At 40.6% G+C, this 21,058-nt stretch overlaps 1 protein-coding gene across 26 annotated transcripts in view; it reads right to left on the bottom strand.

The window, feature by feature from the left end:
* The window catches only part of PLEKHA6 (pleckstrin homology domain containing A6), a 235,629-nt gene that overhangs the window by 124,765 nt on the left and 89,806 nt on the right, over positions 1 to 21,058 (bottom strand). For 2 of the 26 annotated variants that reach the window (XM_072997335.2, XM_078391932.1), the window contains exon 1: positions 19,655 to 20,058. The exons of 20 other annotated variants lie outside the window; for them this stretch is intronic. The gene's annotated coding sequence lies outside the window, so the exon portion shown is untranslated. Of the gene's footprint in view, positions 1 to 19,654; positions 20,059 to 21,058 lie in introns of those variants that run through there. 4 more of the 26 variants (XM_078391927.1, XM_078391933.1, XM_078391926.1 and 1 more) reach the window with 2 other exon arrangements.

The following is a 21,058-nucleotide window of genomic DNA, read 5'->3' as shown; positions in this document are numbered from 1 at the left end:
CCCCCTTCCTCCTTTACTCTTTCAAATATAAACCAAAAAAGAGAAACCTTTGAGCGTGCCAGGTTGGCTCAATTCAAAAACTATCCAGCAAATCTTTCTGCAACTGTAACTTGACCTTACACGAGGATTCACTTGGCACCCGAATGAAAAGCAATCAACGTGTGGGTGGTGGGTGGGAAGGGTGTTGTGTGTGCATGTGCGTGTGCGTGTGCGTGTGCGTGTGTGTGTGTGTGAGAGAGAGAGAGAGAGAGAGAGAAAGTGTTTTTGTTGCTGAATGAGGAAACTATAAGTAAAGATAAGTGGGAAAGGCTTAAGAGGCCCTTTTCTTTTCCGAGATAAATTTGAAGCCAAGCTCATAGCTTGAAATGGTGGTCCTCAGGGCAACTTCACATACTACATGTTTACAGTGTGGGCATGTATTTCATGTATCTGTAACATATAATGATTTCATAAACATGTTTACAGACAATAGGCAGTCCACGGCCTGAGTGAAGGTTCATCTCAAAATCTGGCAGGGTGTGCGCCATCCCTTCACTTTGGTCATGAGCTACCTAAATTTATCAAAACTAGTTTATACCAGGGCACTCATCCTGCAACTGGAATTACTGTAGGATAAGGCTAACCGACTCTGGGCGAAGAGGCTGGTTTCATGGTCTGGACAGCCTAAAACATCTGACAGAAAATGTGAAGGCAAATCTCAGACTAAATATATGTATTAATTTATGTACAGTTTTTTACATCTGAATGCCAGATACAGGAAATGAAAATACTAAACTAAAGTACTCGAAGCAAAGTATGACATTAGTTTAAGAATCAGACCGAACAACTTGCAAGCATTTTATAGATTATAGATTACAGAACTGCAGCCAATCTGAAGGAACAACAACATGCTTGCCTAGCTGGAGCCATACGTTCATTTAAACAGAATAACTCATTAACTCCATTTTACAGATGAGATAATAGACGCAACAGCTGCATGACTAATATACTTACAGAATAAAAGAGACTGACTGATAGGATCTCAGCCATTAGGTCCCTTGGCACATTTCTGACTGGGGAAGGTGTGGGTTATAAATGGCCTTCCAAACATGCCCTGGAGCTGAATGCCCAGGGCCATTCATTCATTCATCCATTCATTCAGTCTACTCTTGAGTTTTTATGTACTTTCCCATCTGCTCTGAAGACTAAATGACTTGGCTGACATTTTAATTAATTCTATAGCAACTACAGCCTTCTTAGATACTGCTACAGTGCAATCGAATTATGTAGTGCTTTGCCCTTTTCATGGCAACACTGAGACTGCATCTTTACATTTTGAAGCTACTCTGATATGTTTGTAACAGGCGTCTAATAGAAAACCCTATTTGAATGATTAATATACATATGCTTGTGATCCTATTCCTATTTTTCCACTGGAAAACTCAGCTCCCTTACTGTCTTGTATGGTCTGCTGCTTTAATGACACTTTTCGTGCCATCTGCTGCCTTTCCTTGGCTCTAATCAGGTGCTTCCTGTTCCTAAGGCAACCGACCCTCAACCTAGTTACCACCCAGGAAGAGTCTTCATTCATTTCATCATCTCTTGTGTATATGCCAGTTAAAATGAGGAGTTTGGCACTCTCTTTCATGGGCAGTGGCAAAGACCAAGACACCTATTTACTATGGGCAGCTCATTCTCAGAGCTTCAGAACAGCAGAAATGCCAGTCTACATCATGCAACTTCATCTTCATCTTAAAGACATTCATATTGCAAAAGAACAGTGGCCTCTGGACCTGGCCATTTGTCCTTTCCTGAAGACCATTCTAGAGTAGCTTTTCCCAGTTTCCTGCCAAAGGACCATTGGCCGTGCTGGCTGTAGTAACAGGAATTGCAATCCAGAATATCTGAAGGGCATGAAGTTGAGAAAGACGGCTATAGATATAATCAGCATATTCAGAAGGAGAGGAAAAACACAATATGCATTTTCCCTATCTAAAAGGCTGTGTTCTGAACTGAATGCAATGTAGGGTCAGGATTTGAGAGAGTGAAAGACAAATTCTTCAGAAATATGTAGCATACACAGAACATGGAGAGCTATACACTAACTAACTAAATGCAATGCATAATAGCATGGATCAGAGATATTACAGCAACATACAATGGATTATTACATAAATAAATATGCAAGCAAGGAAGCATTTACTGTATATGCTATTTTAAATAGCAAAGCAGCTTGTGGCACCTGAAGACTAACAAGTTTTTTTTTTGACCTAAATATCAGCCCACAACCACTTATGCCACATAAAACTTGTCAGTCCACTATTTTGTTGTAGCGCTGTGTTGCTCAGTCCTGTCGCCAGCTTCCTGTTACACATGCCGGATATCACCCCATTGTAACAAATGGAGCTCATACTTGCACACGGAGATGTCATATACCTTCTTGTGCAAGCCTGGAACAATCCTATCCATGTGCACAATAGATGGTTATGCATGCAGATCAAGTGAAGACCATCTTTAAGGTGTCACACAAGACTATTGTGTTTTGCTAAAATTATGTCTGTGTCCCCCCCCCCCCCGCCACCAGGCCTGGAAATGTTTCTTTCAACAACTAGCATTCCAGATACTTAATAGGAAACAACTGTAAGGCTGCAGGCACTAACAGGTTGGGCCACTGTCACATAATTGTTCCATCATATGTAATACCTTTGAGGATCTGCTTATGACCCTTTGGGCCACAAATGCCCTTGGCCTAGCACACCCATCATCTGTTTGAATCCACATTCCACCATGAAGACTTCTAAGGTAAACTTAACAATATACTCTTCCATTGCGCCCACAGGACTTCAAGGACATATGGAAAAATATTAGAGGTTGCTGCACCACTGGAGACTTTCTGAAGCCAAAGTTTGCGCTTCTTTGGGTCGCAACACAATATGTTTTTATTTTAAGTGGCTGTTGGAGGTCATTCATAGAATCGGCTACAGGAATTAAAAAAACAGATAGCAAAAGAACTAGATAGTGCAGAAATATAAAAACTGTAGATTGAAAAGGAGCACCATTTTGTTCTACATAAAAGAAAGAAAAACCAGTTTTTGCAGTTCAGTGACAACTGAGTCAAAAATGGTCATTTTGTAATTTATCTACTGAGTAAACTGGTGACAAAGACTGCATGTGGTACATGAAAAACATGGATTAGAAATAGAATAAGAAATAAAATAAACTATATCTTAAAAGGTACAAGGAAAGATCAGAAGTCAGATGATTCTATAGATTTCAAAGGAGGAAGAGGAAGAGAAAAGTTGGTCAGATAACAGCAGACATACCCGGAGCACTTGAATGACTGTTGACAGCTGTGCTATCAGCTCTTTCAACTGAAACATCAGTACTATTAACTGCTTGGTCTCGACACAGAGGTGTGTGTAAAATGCAGGAAAGCTAGACAGTGACATTGTCGAGCTTTTGTATGTCAGCATTTGTATAAAATGTAATATGGAATTGCTACCTTATAACAGGTGGGACCACCAGTCCATCTCCTTGTATAGCAGCAGTTGTCCAAAATTACTTCCTTACTTGCTTGCTTGCTTAGCTTGTATAGCACTTCCATTAGTGCCAAGGCACTACTTTTTGCAGTTTACAATAGACAAAACATCAGACAGAGGTAAAAACAAAACACAGTGAGAACAAATTAGCAAATAACTATAAAAACAGATGGCACCAATCAATAATGCACAGAACAAAAGTGAACAAAAAATGGGCAGTCAACTACGGTCAGGGAGGAAAACCTCCCTGAAGAATAGCATCTTGAGCCACCTCCTGAATATCCTCAGGGAGGGAGCCAGGTGAAGACAAGAGTACCGTTTTACCTGGAGATGCCAGGAATTGAGAACATGGCCTTCTGTGTGTGAAGCATGTGCTCTGCTACTGAGCATCCTTCCCTCTGCTTAAGCCATCTGATCAAAATGTTCAGGGTTAAACTCTGAGGTTCAGCTGTTCTCTGGCAGAATCCCTGTGCAGACTTGGAACTAATGAGTTCTGCATTGCACAGCATTATAAATATTAAGGGTGTACCAATGTGGTCTCAATAAAGTGTACAGGACCACTCATTATCCATCAGAGTTTCTGGAGTACCTTCATTTAATCCTCAGAGAGCTCCATCAATGAAGTCCTCTAAGCTCTAAAGGCACCAGGCACATAGATCCATCAGTCTCTGCATGAAAAATGCTAGAGTTTCAACAATGCCACAGAAGTATAGTAAGGACAAAGATACTGGAGAATTTCAGGTGTAAAGATATTGCTGGACATATTGCTCATAGAAGTGCCAGGGAAAGCTAGAACTAAGACTTATTTCCTTCCCTATGTTGGACAAAATGGAAAGTGTCACCCCTGGAGATTTACCGAGAGTGAATGCAGCAGGTTTTAAATTTCCCAAGAGAGCTGCTTCTTCTGGCAACTGGAAGAATTTTACTGCTCTTTTGTCAGCTGTTTTATTAGCATCTTGGTAACTCTCTAAATGCCCCCAAGCACAAAGTGATCTATGTGAATGCATACATCTCACTGTATAGGCATTCCCACCTTCATTTAGAAAGACAGGGCATCTTAGGCAAAGAGGGGAGACCGTTTTGCAGTGGCCATAGCTATCCTGCTGATCTCAGCCTTTTGTGGAGAGAGCTCTCACTGGCAGCTGGACATTTCACTGCCCTTGCTTTCATTTCATTTTGTCCTTGGCAAAGCTAAATTCTATCTAAAGCCGAAAAAGAGAAAGCTGTTTCTCTGAAAACCTGTGCCAGACGTGTAGAACTGTAGCATCATTTATTGCACTGCAGCTGGGAATGTTATCATGAAGTCTTGTAGTCATTTTATGCCAAGTACTGGATCTTGTCTCTCCGCACAGCTTTCTGTATTGAGAAGGAATAATGGAAGGCTAGATAAAGAAGCTTGTCTGATGACTAAGATAGGTCTGCTAATATTTTCACTTGGCTTTTTAAATCTGCATAAAGAGAGCTTGCTGAATTTTTATTATGATGTACCATGAAACTGCTTGCTTGAGGTGATACAAGGAGTATATTGCTGCAGAAACCACTAAACCCAGCAAGATTTGGTCTACATTTGGCTACTGGACCTGAATGTTTTACATCTAGTGGCATTTAATATTTTAACTACAGCTCCACCTGATCTTTTAATGTTTATGTATTATGTTCATTTAAATGTTGGGCCCTGAAGGACAAAGTAGAAATATTTAAAGTAAATATAAATTATTTGTCTGTTCATTTACATATCTTACTTTCCTACATATAACATACTAAGGCAGCTCACAATAACAAGAAAGGAATACAATAAAACAAAGAAATACAGTCACCCAAATCCTGTTGCGTAATTTCACTGGCATAGCTGGAGTGACATCATAGGCAGTGGCAGATTGCTCCTAATTAAAGCGTTCCTGCTCCAATTTTGGTTTGTACTCTACTTTGTCTTGTTTTACGCAAATCACAAACAACCTAGTAAGAACTCTAATTAGTGGCAATCTGCCACTACTAGTGATGTAATTCCCAGAGATGTCATTCCCACTATGCCAGTCAAATTATGTGATGGGAAACTGGCTGATAGTATTAATATTGATAAAAAGAAGATGAATAAAAGAAGAACAGCTATGACTGTTGTGTGACTCATGTAAAACAAGACGCAGTAATACAAGCAAACCAGTGACCACATTAAAACATAGAAAAATGAGCAATGAGGTTTTTAAAAAGAAAAGCTTGACAGACCAAAAGCCTTCTTAGATAAATATTAAATAAGTTTTGCATGACAGCAAATGGATATTGGCAAAGTGCCAAAGGGAAAGAAGGGAGTGCCATAGTTTGGCCATACAATGAAAAAAAAACTGTATTTAGTTTTCCCACATACCATGGCTCAGATATTGGCAGGGCAGAGATAAGAGCTTCTCTTGAAGACCTCAAGGCTTAGGCAGGTTCATGTAGAAAATGAATCCCTCTATATGACTATAACCTAGTCATAAACAATTTACTGTATTTTTAGCCATCATACACTGAGCCGTATATTTTAAGCCTTCATACCGCCTTCTTCAGGAGATAAGGTGAAAACTTTGCACCAGATAGTAAACCAGAAGGAACAACAAATGGAGGGGGGGGTTACAGGCATCCTAACATCCATGTGTACAGTACAAACATCTGTAGCTGAGAATCTTTGCACAAACAAAGGTACACAAAAAGACTTCATGCAGAAGGGCTGTCTTCCTAAGGAAAGTTTCCCAGATACAAACTCACATACCATGTGTACAGATTAGACATGGGAGGTTCATATTCATCTCCTGCCCCCTCAACAGAGTGGCCAGCTGAGCAGGGAGGCAGGGCAGTGCTTTCAATTATGCCGGCCCCTTGCTCCATGCAGCAATTGGTAAGTGGATACCTGGTTCGGTAGGGGAGGGTCCAATCAGGCCAGCCACCTATGCCAGCGAGCTTCATATTCATTTGCTGCAGGAGACAAATACGAAGCTCCCATCTCTAGAACAGATTCTCCAGGGCTGTTTGAGAACAGGGTCAGTGGGTACAATGGCTCATTGAAGATTTTGCAGTGAAATATACCGTATACAGATACTGTCCTTGACTTGGTGCACTGGCGAAATGTTATGCAAGTTTGTTTGTTCTGAGAAGACAATTGATTTCTCATCCATTTCTTTGAGGTCCCATGTAAAAATGTGGCCACTCAGGTTTGGGTGGAAGACTGGCATTGGCCCATGGTACCAGCTGGGTGACTATTTGACACAGGCCTCAGATATAGCCCATTGTCACTTAATTCTCTGTATTGAATGACTCTCTAAAAACCAAAAATGATGTTGTTTCTACACTTCGCAGGGGAAAGTTGGGAGCTCCCAGATGAAAATACAACAGGGGAAAATCAACAAAACCCTCCCCCTACAAATTGTTAATGTGCACTCCATTTTCTATCTGAGGTGCCATGCATTGTGAAGCACCAAACTTACCAACCCCTTGCAACTTCATTCTTCACTCTCCATCTTAACCTTGAGTTACTCAGGAGTTTTGGACTGCAACTCCCAGAAGCCTTCACCACCAGCTGTGCTGACTGGGGTTTCTGGGAGTTGCAGTTCAAAAGCATTCGAGTAACAAAGGTTAAGAACCACTGATCTAAATGCTCCCCAAAATACTTACCCAAGCATCCTTCAGTGAATGTTCAGAAATAAGCAGTGGCAGAGACAGGATTTAAAAGAACTCGAAAACATTTTTTATCTCTTAATTTTCTACTGAATGTGACATTTAAGAAGCTGTGTTGCTCATTTTGTTTAGCAGCAAGATGGTCTGAATAATTTACAGAAAAGACAACTTTAAAAAAAATTGGCAATAAATGTGCATGTTATTGAAAGGAAAGTTAATATCATGACAAGTTCAAACCCATTTGCAAATGTGTTATGTTCACATTAATCAGCGTACAAATACCGCTCATAAACAAAACACAGAACTGTCTGTTTACCCAGGCCTTTTGTTTGGATAAATAGAACTACATTTCTGCAACAACACCATAGATGCTGACATCTGCACCAAAGATGTAGACAGGAACTCCCCCCCCCCCAAAAAAAGGCTGCAGCCAGGATGTCTCCATCCCAAAGTGACTTTAATTGAGCCAGCTCCCTTTAATTTCAACAAGCAGCAGAAAAACAGGTGTAGTAACCATGAAGAACCATCATCATCCTTTCACAAACTTAGGACAATCCTGAGATAATGAGCCACGCGTTCACCTAACTGGTCATTAAAACACCCTTTTATGTCCCAAGGGCTTTTGAAGTGCTGGGGATCAAGCCTGTCATTTAGGTGCAGCTCAGCAATTTTCTCCACACCTATACACTTGCAAAGTTTTCTTCCTGTGACCAGCTAGATAGTCTCTCTTTGCAACAGCAGGAGCTGAGGCCACATATATTTTTTTTCAACAACATGGTGGAAATAACACAATCCTCAAATAGCCCACATCATCATCAGAACAAAATGGCAGGCCTCATAAACTAATCGCTTCACACGTTAGTTGCTAGAAGTCAGTCTGTCCCAGTGTTCACTGAAGCTACTAGGAGGACAAACTTAGTTGTATTTTTTACATTTAGTCAAACCTGGCTTAAAAACCTAACCACAGATGGAATTATCACTAATCACTAGAGGTCAGTCGCCACTTTTCCCATTTCTCAAAGTATCTGAAACGTACAGGTTATACCATTACCATTGGTTGTCTATCAGCTGGTTGTTCATAACGGCCACTATACAAAACAGAAACTCTAGATCCAGTCACAGGTACTGCAGATATAATAAACGGGTGTAGGACAATTGAACGTGCCTCACAACCTGTACAAAGTCACAGAAGAGATTTGTGGCAAAGTGCCAACTTTCACACTACAGTATCCTAAATAAAAGGATTTTTTAAAATATAGTGGCCAGAATCCTATTGCTGATTTACACTTATGTAAAGGAAAATGACCTAAGTCTTGGCAGCAAATGGCTTCTCTTTAATGAAATGCTGGTTGCATTCCTGGGTGTGTGCCTGATCACATGACTGAGGATGCAGCCAGAAACCCAACCAGCAGCTCATTAATGAACTGCAATTTGCCATCAAGACTTAAACAATTCCCCTCACACAAGTACCAGATTTTTCCATTTATAACAAGTCCCCATTTATAACATTCCCCCCCCCTCCAGTTTTCTAACTCCAAATTTAAGAAAGCTTAACTTTGAGGATTCAGCCTCTGAACTCAGAACATCAGACATTTTGTCTCTGTTGAATTTTGAGCCAAGGAGGTGTGTTCCCCGTTCAGGATCAGCTGGTGTCAGTTCCATAAGGCTCGTGATTGTTGGAAACTAAGCCTCATGGCTGAAGGAAGCCTGTTTACAGAGGCAAGGTATGTGCTGTTTTGTTCTCTCCTCAGCTATCTCAGCTTACTTCATGTAAAAGATGCCTCTCAATTTTTAGGGTAATGATTTTAGGTAAAAGTAGCGCCTTATAGATGGAAAAATACAGTATATATCAGAAATAGAATTCTGTCCACTAATATCAAATTCATTCACCTGGCATCTAATATAGGCAAAATAGTGCCACCCATATATAAGAACATGATACCAGTAGGTTTGTGGAATCCCAAATGATGGAAGAACTGGAAAACAAAAAGCTTTAAAATAGTTGAAGCTTGGAGGATGCGACTAAAAGGTCTGCAAAGTTTATTGACCACAGATTGCCTGAGCAAGTGTTGTGCAGGGAGGGAATGGAAAACTGGCAGGGTGGCAATTCAATAGTGTACTGTGAGGAAAAAGTGGTGGGGTGTCCAGCTCTCTGATCATTCATAGTATATTTTTTGTTGATGTTCCCATTTTCCTTTTTTGTATAATTGCAGTCAAGTTGTTGCTGCTGTTGTTCATAAAATACCTCCCCTGAGTGCTCAGAGTGATTCACATGTATTATCTCATTTAAATTTGTAACAATTTGGGAAGGAAGGGAAATGATTTTTACTATTCTGACTAGATTAGATAAGTAACTAACCTACTCATAGCCACTAAGAACATTAATGGCCAAGGTAAAATTTGAATTGGGACCTTTCCAGTTTTCAGCCGTAGCATCACAGTCTTTCAACTGTTCTTTGATGTTGAGGTAAGCGCCTGTCAGAAGATTTCCTATCAACCCCAAGCTACTCAATAACCATACTATTCAAAATACACATTATTATCTGTAACCAAATTTGCACTTCAAATGCTCAATATTATTTGAGAATGGTGGTGGTGGTGGTGGTGGTGATGATGATAATGATGATGATGATATGGCTCGATACATAATACCGCATCTAAGCCTAATCTGGGGGGCAGGGAATTGTACTCCCATAAACCCTACAGAATATGGTGTGGCACAGTTGTTAAGAGTATTGGCTGACACCCCAAAAAAACAGGAAGATCATGAGATGACCATGAACTAGTCACTTATCAGTCTATTCTCCTTTGTTGTGTGGAGTAATAGGGTGTGGGGAGAGAAAATAATAAATAATTGTACCCTGTGCTGCTTAGAGATATGTTAAACTACTGGTATATCTGAGACCAGTACTAGTGATCAGCATGAACATATCCTTATTAAGGAATGGGACAACAGCTGAACATAGAAAAATTGTCATTTTAACACTTGATGGGTTAACAAAGATATGTGATTGGTTAATGGCTTTGGCAGATTACATGCTTCTTGTACTCTTGAGCAGTAAATATTTTATTTATTTATTTATTAAATTTATACCCCGCCCTTCTAGACGAAGTTACAAAATTCCATTATACTGTACTAAACTTCTCTCCAGTTAATATTTAATATTTAACTCTCTTTCCTTTATTTACCTTTTGTTATTTCCTTTTCATCTTGAAGAACTTGTTTATTGATGTAAATTTTTTTTGTTATACTTATATGTTGTTTTTATGTGTTTTATGTGTTTGGAAGCCGCCTAGAGTGGTCGCAAGACCAGATAGGTGGGATATTAAACAAACAAACAAACAAAGAGGAAATGAGTAGCAAGAATATCTACATCTATTGAAAAGCAAATATGTATATTTACCACTGTAGGCCCTTTTTTCCTATCCCTTCCTTGAACATTCCCGTTACTGTAAAGACTGAGTAATAACAGTAATCATTGGCTTTAATTAGTGGCTCTTCTGATATATCCTCAGAGCACTGTCCCTTTAAATATATCCTCATATTCAGATGTGCCAAAGTCAATTTAAAAAAAAAGTCTTCAACTCCCAACCTAGATCCACATTCCTTACCTGATTATCATTATCAGAAGCAACATGAAAGAGGGGAGGAGGCCAAGTCAAATGACCAGTGCCAAAAATAGACTTAAAGCTTAGCAAGCAGCCACCTGTGCTGTGCAAGGACAGTGCAGCACTGTTGGTAAACAAGCCTTCAAGTCGCAGGCCTGAGATAGGATTAGAGCAGGAAATGAAACGTGGAGGGAACAGCAACGGTCTTGGCATAACCCTGCGCTTGTTTGCTTTTGTTTGAATGGATGCTGTGAGAATTCAAAAATGAACCAGACATACACCTTGCTGCCAAGGTGTGGACACAAGGGGGAAAGAAATTACACAACTAGGCAAGGCAAGTGACGGTTGCCCTGTTCCCTTATCTTGACGGGCAACATCAGATAAAGGACTGGGTGTACTGTTTGCTCTGGCTCACCATAGACACCGCCTCCTCAAAGGCAGTTTTACTGCTGTCCTCTGCAGGCACCAGGTTGCCCTGCTTGCCCTTTTCCCTTCACTGCTCCAGGGACAGCATGTGCTCCCTGTAGGGAGCGTTTTAGTGCTCAACACTGAAGCTTGCCTTCTCACTGATGCAGATCACAATGAGTATCCCCACTGGTCCTTCTAATATTAGTTGAAGTCACTCAAGACAAAGATGGGGAAAATTTCTGAAGTAACACCAAAAAGCAACACATTTTAAAACATTTATTTTGCTATACTTCTACCATGGGGGCCGAGGAAATACCTTTTCGATATTCTGCTCAAGGCAGGAACTTATCTAGAGCCGTTTCCATGGGACATGGCCCAAGTCATTCTCTTCCCTGAGGAGAAGGATGAGATGGTGCCCACTCACATTCCATGGTGGCAGCTGACCAAATTGGTGGCTGAATCTTACATCACTAGGGGCAGTGAGAGAGTGCACCTGAGAGCTGTAGGCTCGCTTAGACTGGTGCTCCCCATTTCCCAGGACCTATTGCCTAAAGCAGCTGCCTTACTTTGCTTAAGAGTAGGACCAAACAATAAATGCACACTTGGAATCATTGTAATTTAAGTAGACTGTGCATCTCACCATATCGGGTGAATTGGGGAGAACTCTGACCTGGTACCTCATGTCAAATGCTTAGTTTACCATCCAAGTGCTGACTCCTGATGGGCAACTTTAAGTCCTTTACTTCCTTTTCATGATTCTTTATCCTTGGATGGGAGTTGGATTAGAGAGCCTTCCAAACAGAGGAATGTCTTCAAATAGAGGACTGTCTTCTGATCACTATTCAGAGGGACGATTGTCCTTTGCATAGCAGGACACAAGGCTATCCTGGAATTAGTGGAGCTTTTAGCACCTCACACTACACCTTGACTATCAATGCTACAAAGACAAGGAAAAAATACACTTATCAAGAGGAAGGAGTATGGTAGAAACTATGAGTCAACTGATGACCACATTTTACTTCATGAGCAGATGTTTGCCCAGTAATAAGATAGATGAACTATGTTGCAATAAAGAGAGCAGATACTAGAATTATAGGCACAGAAGCATATTACAGGTGGCTATGTAGGTTTAGTCAGCTTCTACAGGGTAAGGCTGTCACACCTGGCGTGGGCACCTGGTGACAGGTAGCAAGCAGTGATCCTGTGGAAAGTCAGTAATTGAAGACTGAACACATCCTGACTAAGCCTGCCATTGCTGGGGATGGGATGTGGAAATCCTTCATTAGAACGGTGGGGCTGACATACAGGCTGTCACAACACTTTCTGGAAGGACCAAAGTCACTTTTCAGAGACTTGGATTGCTTTACATTATGCAAACTCTGGTGCAGTTTTAAAAAGTGTGCCTTGGTACCATTTTGAAACTGTACCAGGACTTCCATCCTGGCCAGCCAATGCTGAGAGGCTTCCCAGCTGAAAGCACTGGGTCAAGGCTCGGCATGGAGCCACTGGAGGTGCACCTCAGGACTCACTGCTCAGCCAATGCTAGGAAAGTTTCCTTGGCCGCCACGGCACCAGCAGGCTGGTGATGATGTGTTTGCCAGGGTATGGCCAGTTCAGTGGCTTTTCTCCCACATGGCAAGTGAGTGAGGCTGCTCCAGTGCTGTCAGTAGCGGTGGGAGGAATGATGGCCAAAGAGGTGTCTGCACCCCACCTCTCCCATGGACACCCACTTGGAAGCAGCAACACAGCTTCCCTGTCCCGCCTCCTCTGGGTGTTTCCTCTGAGTGGTTTCATGCCCATCTCTAACGGGAGGTCTCTTGGCACTGGCCAGCCTGCAGGATGAGGACCTCTCCACATCCTGCTTTAATGTGTGGAGTGATATTACACCACAGTAAGGAAAACCTTATTGCAGATTATCTGAAACACATGGTTCCTTCCAATAATGTTATTCAGGCACAAGATAATCTGGTGTTCTCAAACACTTTGAAGGGAGTGCCTAGTCTGATCCCCCCCCTCTTGCCCCCTTCTTCATGCAATCCCTGAAAAGTTGAAAGAAGACAGATTCCTGCTTAAACCAAGGCTGTCCGTGAAAGCAAGAACCTTGGAGCTCTGAGTGCTTGTTTCTGTGTATAGCCTTCATAGGAACAGAAGTCTCTCTTCAGACTTCTCAGGGATTGCACAAAGAAAGCAATAATGAAAAAGCATTGGATTAGGCATTCCCCTCTTAGTGTGTTGAGAACATTGCGTCAATGAGCAAACTAGTACCTCGAGAGCCAAGACTGGCAGGTAGCAATGCATTAGCCAGCCCTATTGAAATACATTTTTCCTGCATTCTCCAGTGAATGTAGGGATAAGAATTAGCTTAGATTTAACCCTTGTCTGCAGTATCAGTAACCTTATCAGAGAGCAGAGGGAGGAACATTTTCCAGAAAGGAAATGAGGTTTAAAAAAGAAGCTTAACTAATGCAGCGGAAATGATTGTCATAGGCAAAGACTTATAAAAAGGGGAGAGTCTGTTTGTTTGGATACGTTAATGTGGATCAAAGTTCAAACCAAGTGACTTGTAGACTATGCATCACAGAACATTTTTTTTCAGATGCCAAGAGTCGTGGTGATTCTAATTCAAAATTATAACAAAAGAGTCCCCCTTCCAAATACTTACGCATGCATTACATTGTGAGATTGATTTTATTTTCACAACTTTCTAATATGCTTCACTTGCAGTGGGAAGCTCAAGACAAAATGTTCTGTATTAGCTGATCATATTCACTGGTTTCTGCTGTTCAAGGGCTAAGCATAGTTGGAATTTTTTTAACACAAGGTAAAATGATTTTAGCCATCATTTAGAACTGGAAGACAGTCTTCCTTGAGAGCATATACTCGCTGTTTTTCATTCCAAAAATTAGACTAGAAACCTTGGCAGCATCTATAGTGATCTACCTTAAAAGTGGAAAATGGTCTCTCAAGAATGATTTCCACCCACATACCCTCCTGCCACAGATCTGCAGACACTTTCACCTTTTTGACTGGGCCACTAGACGGATCCCAATAGGTGCCATACATTCAGATACTGTACATATATCTGCTTGTGGGGGAAAGGGGAGAAAACTGATGATCTAAACTGTATTGATAACATTACTATAACTGTCATGGGCTTTTCAAAAAAGGAGAGGGGGTCCTGATTCATAGTCAATTATGCTTAACTGCTCCCCACCTTTCTTTTTTGCAATTTTTGTTTGAATTTTAATGTGAATTGACCCAGTTTACACTTCCAAAACTGGTTCAAAAATTGGAAGACAGTTACTTTTCATTTTCAGATTTCTCTGAAACTGTAATGTGAAATGCAATTGTCTTTATTTTAAAAACCCACTGGGGAAAAACATACATGAAGGAAAATATACAAAAAGGCTTGTACAGGAGGAAAGCGCTGACAAAAATATATATATATTTGTGGAACAAAAATGAATACAAATTTCTTCTCAGGTTTAAGTCAAATTTTGAAAATGGATGCAAAAATGGGAAGGAAAAAATGTGATTGGTATAGATTGTGAAATAGCAGAATCCTCCATTGTTGTGAAAGTGTGGTTTTCACAAAGATGTACATATCTCCTAACTCCTATGATCACTGAAATCTGAAAAGGTGCTTATGCACAATGGATGACCAATTCCAGTACGGCCAGCTGTAAATGGGGAACAGATGTGGTGGGCTGAAATTCAAAAGCACTTGTAACTGCACACTGTCAAATGTAGACTGGAGAATTACAGACCTGGCTTTAAGCATAGGATGTTAAAAAGAAGTTCTGCACCAAATACATTTTAGGTTGGCTATGTTTGAAAAGAATTCTTATTTAAGCAACATTTCAAACATTCTATTAATATGAGAAAAGTAGCATAACGGCATTTTCAGGATCATGAGGGAATAAACGCTGTCTTTCCATTCCTCTAAAAACTATCATTTAGACCGTAATGTCTCCCCCTTAAAAGTAGGCATTTTAAAATATGAAAACCAATTTCTTGAAGAAGGGAAGGTTCTAGTCCCATTCACCCCATCATCACTTCTGTTGTTACCCTCCTACCTGCGGAGGGCAATGAGTCTGAAGAAGATCTTCTGCTATCTGTGGAGGAACTACACGTTGGCACCCCGGCAAATAAGGGTCCCAGTTCATGTGGACAACCTTGATGGATGGCAGAGCTCTCCCTCTTGAGACCTACCATCCTGTGCATATAATAGGATGCAAAAGCTGGAATGGAGTGAGAAGGGCTAGAAGGTGTGATCACGAGAGATGGAACTTTCAAGTTAAGACTCCATGAAAGAAGCTATTTTCTGGCTTCCCAGCTGAGAGCATCTAAAATCCATAAGATTTGGGATTCCAAAACAAAGGATGCTGAAACATTCTGATTTCTTACAGATTTCCTCTGTCAGGTTACCTCCATTTGAGCCATACAAAGTCTGTCCCTTGCTCTCATTGTGCCACTGCAGCAAATGCCTTTCTTCCCCTATTTCTTGTCATTTCCTTCCCACCATAAACCCCATTATTTCCCTCCACTTTCCTGACTTTCCTTTCTCATCCTTGAAAATCCTGTAATTCCTTTCCTATCATTGGTTACATGCCACAAGCCCTATTCTCTCCCCTCCTGTCTTTGGCTTTCCATTGTAAACCTAGTTCTTCCTATTTGTCCCATTACTGCTAGCCCCACTCTCCACATTTGCCCTCTTGTCATTCCCTCTCTGGCCCACCATATCCCTAATCCTCATCTTCTTCCTCTGTGTCCTTACCATGTACTTTTTTTAACACTAGAGACCCAAAAAGGAAAAGTGAAATGAGAGTACCTCAAAGGATTTGTTTGTTTTCAGGTTTGCCAAAAGACCCAGTATCCATAAGACCCCTAACATGAAAGAGGACCTAGCTGAAAGACTGTGAAATGAAGGGACATCCATAATGTTCATTCTCCTTTATTTATTAATGGCAAAACAATACTATTTCGTTAGGAGTGTGTCTATTCCTTCCTCCTACACTATTAATTTCCACAGATTCATGCAGGACGTCACTTCTCATGTGGCTTTCAGAGCATGAGATAGAAAATAATCTACAGACAAAAGCCATCAAGTTTTAATTAATATGTTTTGACTTGACTATACTTCAATATTTATGTACGAACATGAACATATTTCTCACATATTTTCCCATGAAGCTTACATTTCAAATCTGCATGTCATATTCACTTCTAAAGACTTTTTTTCAAAACAAGAATTCAATTATGTAACTTTTCGCCCACCTGTAAGAGATTTACTTTATTTTGTTAAACCCTCTTCAAAGAGAGACCACTGCCTTTTATCTTGGGATTTAATGACTGATTTTGTTCACTAAGCAGAAATGGTGGGAATATGATTATGCTTGAAGGAGTCCCACTCCCGTCCCTATGGAGGACAGCAAGATTAAAAATTGGGCAATACCTGATTGCCTAAATACAAAACAGAAGGACAATCCCACAAGTAGGCCCCGTAGCTCTGGCAGGCATCCTATAGTGCAACCAGTTGCATGACTGATCTGTCAACCAGTGCAGGAACGGTCATGCAATGGGAGCCTGGCAGAGGAGGGAGATGCTTACACTACTGCCCTTCCACTGTGCCTTTATGCAACAGAATACTGGTCAGTTATTGGCTGGGTTTACTTGTTCATCATATTGATTCCTAATTTTTTTTCCTAGGTGTGTGGGACAACTTGCAAACAAAATCAATAATCATAAATAATTATCCCTAACAACAGCAACAGCAGAAAGCAATGATGAAACAAAACACACAGGACAAAATACAACCCAAGTTAAGCCCTTTGTAGACATGTAATTAAGCAAAGGCTACACAGTGCAACCCTATACATGTACTCTCAGAAGCTGACACATGTTAAGCTCAGTGGAACTTCCCCCCAAGTAAGCATCTAGTGAATTGCTGGCAAGCCAAATCAGAATGATGTGGTTTTGCTGCAGCTTGATTCCCAGACTATTTTATGCTCCTGTTTGATTAACTGATCACACAAAGATTGTGGATTGTTTCAATACCAAGTGTCCACAATCTGATGCACTTTGATCCACATACACCACAGCTCACACAGCCCCACTTTCTTTGATCCCATCCTCTGCTGATCCACAGCACTCCTTTTAGGCTTCCTTTTAAAACTGCTAGGCAGTTTGCACTGTTGCATGATACAAAGGAAAGGGAGTTTTCCAAAGTTCTCCATAAAGTACAGAAACATACACACATGCTGTGGAAATGTAGTAATGTGCTGTAGTTGTTTCTATTTCATATCAAATTTTATCCCCTTTTTTGTTTGTTTGTTGGATCTATGAAGAGGGGTTCCAGCACTAGTATACCAATGGAGCGATAAAGTGATCTAGTGCTAAACTCGGTTGTTTGTTTTAATAAAATGAATACTTCAGGGCAACTGGGGAGAAAGACTGCAGAGGTGAGTGCTGCCTTTGTTCAAAACATCATGCCCATTTTAGTACAGTACATCACCAGAATACCACCCACAGTCATGCCTCCCTAGCCTTTCCTTTTGGGGGTCAAAACAACTGATCACATGGCAGAAAGTCCCTTTGAATTGTTCTGGCTTGACAAAAGTAGAAGCCCCTAGTGGTGGAGGGGAAAAAAATCCCCCTGCATTGAGAACAAAAAGGGTCCTACTGATTCAAATTGGCTTTTGCCTCATGTGATCAGTCTCTTTTAAAGCAAATTCATTCCACAGCAATTCCTCCAGTATTTTATTCTGTAGTCACAACCTAAGTCTATTAATGGCAATTCAAAGTGCTTAAGCTGAATTTTTCCATATCTTAAATAAGCATCTTCAAACTAGACCTAAAAGGAACTATAGGCCACTAATTAAGGCTTCAAAGTCATGCTGATGGTTGGGAAAGTTACTTTTTTGGGGACTACAATCAAAATAATCTCTCGGCTACCTAGACCACTGATTTCTGAGAGTTGCATTTTTTAAAAAAGTAATTCTGATTTCTGCCCTAAGCAAACTTACTTAAAAGTGAGTATATTTGCATGCAAGGGCAGAGACCACCAGCATCAGAGGCTTCCAGAATTAACTGACAAAGTCTATCATATGTTTGTTCAGAGCTGCCTGTACGGGGAATACTGATATTCCCTATATGGACATTTGAGATTAAAAATAGATATATTACATCAGAAGAATGTAGCACGGTAAAAAGGGCTTTAAATAGTACGCACTGAGCACACCCAGGAGTGAACCATGTCCATTAAGGTCTACTGGCATGTGCTCTTAAATAATCCATTCACAAATGTGCATTTCCCTAAAAGCCCAAAAAATACATTTTCACATTAAATTGCTCCAAAGAAGCATTTTCACTAAGTACAGTAAAACCAAACACAAAGTAATACCAAAACCCAAACCCTAGAGATCCTGATTAAATGATGCCAGGCCAGCCAAATACGTACAATTGGAGGTAAGCTTCTATGTCAAGTACACGTCCATGCAAACCAGAAATATTGCAACCAAATATGTATATAGATGTAAATTACAACATTTCAAGATGCTAGTTACCCTATATAGCAAGGTTAGCTACCAAATTAATTGAATTGACCCTGTGAAATCAATCCCATCGTAGTAAGAGTTGCTTGAAGCAAGGGCTAGAGTTTATTCATCATTTCAGCAGACTTGAATCCATTTATCCTACTGCACCTCAAATTTTGCTGGTCATTTGCCAGGGTCAGAGAGCCTATGGCCCTCTAGAGATCATTGGACTACAGTACCCATCATCCCTGACTACCAGCTGTTCTGACTGTGGTTGATAGGAGAAGGACTCTTGTAATGGCTACAGCACATCTATTGGGGAATGCTGGTCTAGACAAATGCAGTCATACAGTAATGAACAGCCAAATTGTGCCATTGTGCATTTTCTTAAAAAGCAAACATTTAGTTTCATGCTACTATTCAGATATTTTAGTCTTACACTATGAACTCAGGTGTCAGACATTGTAAAAAATCATGGCAGCATTCCTATCATTTGCATCAAACTGGCTTTTGATAATAGACAGCACGAATACCACTTTAACAGAGAAGCATAAAATTATTGTGGTTTCCCAATTTTAGCTCTGAATCTGCACATCAGCTTTGGACATCCCTAGTTACACTTCCAGAGAGTAAATCTTTTCTAAATAACTTTGAAAGTTATAGACAAGTTGCTTGTATATGTATGTTATTACATAGAATATAAATCACATTCCAACTCTAGCCACACTCACCGCCCACGAGGGTGCAATCACCACAGTTTAACATGCCTGCCATTTCCTGTCAACTTCACCACTAAGAGCGTTTAAATCTTAGCAGAAAGCATACCAACTATGCCTGTTCTATATCCCAGTCCAAAGAAGCCCAGCAAATCTAATCTGTTTTAGAGAGCCCTGAGGATGGTTAGTGCAACTGTCAAAACTAAACACCTGAATTTACCTTCAAGTAAGAGGCGGCAGCATCCTCCTGTGCCCAGATACGAGGATGTAAGAATAAAAACAAAAATCCGTCTTGTAGGACAGATTCCAGTGCGGAGGTTCGGAAAAGGCTGCTGGGGATGAGAGCTTTCACAGAAGAAATGGGAAAGAAGGCAAACTAGAGGAGCAGTAAGAGCTTCGCTTCTTCCTGCTGGCAAATCCGTCAGTGAAAAAGCAAAGTAACATCCACAGGCTGGAAGGAACTGGAAGAGTGATAAGCTAGGTCTGAAATCCGAAACTGCAGGTTGGGCTAGTCATATATAAACATACACACACACACCCATTCACTCTTTTCTCTCATTCCGCCCCTCCGTGCTCCCTTCGTAATAGTAGGCAGCCCTCTAGCTGCACCGAAGAAAACTAAAGAAACTCCATAGCATTCAGCAAAGGAGAAGGCTAAGGACGGACCTGTCAAAAAACAAACCCGCATTCGGTTCCCATAATAAAGCTGGCAGCAAAAGTGGAGGAAAGGCTCCAGCAAGAGACTGAATGCTAACATTCCACTTATCTTAACATTTTGGAGTTATGTTTGGAGCATTAAGACAGTGCTATGGAAGAGCTGTTATTCCAGAGGGTGTGTAAAGATAAAAGATAATAAAAAAGAAATATGTACTGGAAGGCTTTTTATTCAACACTCTTACAACAGTCTACTGAGGAAAGGAGTGGGAGAGAATTGGGCAGGAAACTAGGTGTACCTCAGGAGTCAAACTGGATCATTTATTTAACTATTAATTCTCAAAAGAATTCACAATTTAATTCAATCATATTTCAGTTTTTAAAAGAGAAAATTAAGTCCCACTGAGTTTCATTGTGCTTATACACATTACATACAAGATAACTGACTGAAGGATGCAATCTTATGCCTGTTGACTATGAAGTGACTCCCACTATATTTAGTAGAGCTTACTTTCAAGTGTGCATAGGATTGCAGACTTAATTACAGTGACGTTTACCCCATGGCCCCTACTCGTTTCACGGAACACAGAGCTCACGAAGGTATCCCAACACGCTCTTTAACACGCTGCCACCAGTTGATCTCTTTATCAGCCTATATTTCCTATGAAAGACTGAGGTCCATTCAGTACTGAACTTTTAAAGAGAAACAGGTTTATTGATTACTAGATGTTTTAGGACTAGTTCTTAAGCACATTCTTAAAGTTACACAAAATTTCAGTATTATATGCAGAATACATCATGCGAAAGGCTGGACTGGATGAATCCCCAACTGGAATTAAGATTGCCAGAAGAAGTATCAACAACCTCAGACACGCAGATGATACCACTCTGATGGCAGAAAGTCAGGAGGAATTAAAGAACCTCTAAATGAGGGTGAAAGAGGAGAGAGCAAAAAACGGTCTGAAGCTCA

Source organism: Pogona vitticeps, chromosome 4 (assembly GCF_051106095.1).
Source record: "Pogona vitticeps strain Pit_001003342236 chromosome 4, PviZW2.1, whole genome shotgun sequence".
Taxonomy (NCBI): Eukaryota; Metazoa; Chordata; class Lepidosauria; order Squamata; family Agamidae; genus Pogona; species Pogona vitticeps.
This window is presented reverse-complemented; position numbering and strand designations above follow the sequence as displayed.